The sequence below is a fragment of the Kogia breviceps genome (assembly GCF_026419965.1).
Source record: "Kogia breviceps isolate mKogBre1 chromosome 20 unlocalized genomic scaffold, mKogBre1 haplotype 1 SUPER_20_unloc_5, whole genome shotgun sequence".
In the NCBI taxonomy this organism is placed as follows: domain Eukaryota; kingdom Metazoa; phylum Chordata; class Mammalia; order Artiodactyla; family Physeteridae; genus Kogia; species Kogia breviceps.
In genome coordinates, this window is record NW_026711571.1 from 187,501 (window position 1) to 190,000 (window position 2,500).

At 76.6% G+C, this 2,500-nt stretch overlaps 2 non-coding genes across 2 annotated transcripts in view; both read left to right on the forward strand.

Annotated features, from left to right (window-relative positions):
- Positions 1-911: 911 nt before the first annotated feature.
- LOC131749414 (5.8S ribosomal RNA) lies at positions 912-1,064 on the forward strand. Its single transcript, XR_009333479.1, has one exon. It is a non-coding gene; the product is annotated as a 5.8S ribosomal RNA (ribosomal RNA).
- Positions 1,065-2,453: 1,389 nt separating this feature from the next.
- LOC131749444 (28S ribosomal RNA) overlaps positions 2,454-2,500 on the forward strand; it is a 5,016-nt gene continuing 4,969 nt past the window's right edge. Inside the window, exon 1 of the ribosomal RNA XR_009333509.1 lies at positions 2,454-2,500. This exon is cut by the window's right edge and continues 4,969 nt beyond it. This is a non-coding gene — a ribosomal RNA (28S ribosomal RNA).

Here is a 2,500-nt window from a genome sequence, read left to right on the forward strand (position 1 = left end):
CTGAACGCCCGCGGTGGCGAGCAGGGGGCCCGGGAGGCGGGTGCAGGGGTCAGGGGGCCCCGGGGGCGGGGGGGTTCGGGGTTCGGGAGAGGAGCGGAGAGGAGAGGGCCGCGTCCGGGCGCGAGCGAGCGAGCGAGCGGGGAGGTCTCCGAGGCCCGGTTTCGGGGACACGGTGGGGACGTCGTCGGGCGGTGGGCGTGGTGGTGTCCCGTGTGGCGGTTGGGCCCGTCGCCCGGCCGGGGCGCCCCCGAGTCACGGGCCGGTAGCGCCGGGGCCCGCGTGCTGCGGGCGGCCGCGGGCGGAGAGCGTGTCGGTCGGCGTCGGGGGTGGCGGCGAGCGTGGGGCGCTCCGCCTGCCCCTCCCCGGCCTCGCCCGCCTCCCCCCTCTCCAGGTACCTAGCGCGTCCCGGCGCGGAGGTTTAAAGACCCATGGGGGGGTCGCCCGTCCGCCTTGGGGTCGGGGCGGTCGGGCCCGCGGGGAGTCGGGAGGCCCCTCCCTTCTCCCCCAGACCCCGCTTCCTCCGCCCCCGCCCCCGCGGGGCCGGGGCGCCGCGCGCCGCGCCACGCCGGCCCTCCCCGCCGCCGCGGCCGTCGGGAGGGGGCTACCCGGCGGCCGTGGTGCGGGGCCGGGTCCCGTGTGCCCGCGCGCGTGCGCGCCCCGCGTCCCTGACGGGGGTGGGTGTGTGTGTGCGCAGGTGGGAACCCCCCGGGCGCCTGTGGGGTGTCCGAGCCCGCCCCGTCTTGCGGGTCGGTGCCGGGCGCCCCGTCGTGAAACCTTCCGGCCCCGCTCCGGTCTGCTGTTTTCTGTCTCGTCTGACTTGGCCGGCCAGAGGCAACCCTCCCTCCGTGGGGGAAATGTGCCGTGCCACCGGCGGGGGACCCCGCCGAAACCCAGAGAAACCAAACTCGTACGACTCTTAGCGGTGGATCACTCGGCTCGTGCGTCGATGAAGAACGCAGCTAGCTGCGAGAATTAATGTGAATTGCAGGACACATTGATCATCGACACTTCGAACGCACTTGCGGCCCCGGGTTCCTCCCGGGGCTACGCCTGTCTGAGCGTCGCTTGACGATCAATCGCCCCCCCGGGGTGCGCGCGCGCGCGCCTTCCCGGGGTGGCGCGGCTGGGGGTTTCCTCGCAGGGCCCCGTGTCCGGGGCCCTCTGTCCCCCTAAGTGCAGACGCGGTGCCCCTCGTGCCGAGGCCACGGGGGCCCCGCTGCCCGCGAGAAGGGAAGAGAGCGAGAGAGAGCTCGCGACGAGGCCCTGGCCGTGGCCTCCGCGGTCGGTCCCCTTCGGGAAGCGCCCTCGCGCCGCAAGCGGTCCCTGGGCGTACCCCCGGGGCTGTGTGCCGGTGGGCGGGGACGGTCCCGCGCCCTCGCGGCCGGGGCCCGTGGTGCTGGTGGTGTTGGGGCCGCGTCCGCTCCGCCGTCGTTCGCCGCCCGCCCCCGGCGGCGTCCCGGCGACGGTCCGGCCCGGCCCGGCCGCCTCCTCCGCGGCGCCCTGACCCGCGCGCGTCCGGGGTCCGTGCCCGCCCCCCCGCCGCCCTCGCCTTCGCCGTGTCGGGGCGGGCGGCTCGGGCCGACCCGAGGCCGAGTCGTTGCGTGCGCGGCCGCGCCCCGGGGATGCGTGCCCTGGCGGCGACCCGCGGGACGCCGCGGCGTCGTCCGCCGCCGCGCGCTTTCCCCCGGGCTGCGGCCGCGCCGCGCCGCGCTTCGTGCCGGCCCCCGAGCCCCGCGTCGTGGGCGTCTGTCGGTGGTGGATGGGGGCGCACGGCGTCCGTCGCTGGCCGTGGCGGGGGGCGTCTCGCGGCTGCGTGGAGGATGGTGTGCTGCGTTGGCGTCGAGAGAGAGAGAGAGAGACAGAGGGAAGAGAGACAGAGGGAGAGAGTTGGGAATCGGTCGGTCGTGGAAGGAGACGTGGGAGGAGGGTCCGGCGTTCGGGGGGCGACCGCCGCGTGTCCTCATCCACCCCTGCCTTCCACGCACGCCGTCCGCCGCTCTCCTCTCCTCTCCTCTCCCCTCTCCTCTCCCCTCGTCCTCTCCCGTCCCCGTTGTCCTCTCCTCTCCTCCGTGGCGACGCGCCGCCTCCGGGCCGCGCTCGGTGTCGTGCGTTTTCCCTACCCCCCGACTCTCCGCGCCCCGTCCGTCCGTCCCGTGGCCGCCGGCTCGTGCTCCCGTCCCGGCTCCCCCTCCGCCCCCGCCCCAGCCCCCGCCCGGCACGCCGCGCGTTCCTCTCTCCCCGCCCCCGGCGCCCTCGCCGCGCCCGGGCGGGTGAGGGGGAGCCGTCGTCCGGGGTGGTGGTGGTTGGTGGTGTGTGTGTGGGGGGGGTGCGCCGGTCGACCGCGGCTCGGCCGCGGGGTCTCTCTCCTTCCCGGCCCTCTCGCGGGCACCCTTCGCCCGCCGCTCGCTCGCTCGCTCGTCGCGCGCGCGTGCGTGCGTGCGCCCTCCGAGACGCGACCTCAGATCAGACGTGGCGACCCGCTGAATTTAAGCATATTAGT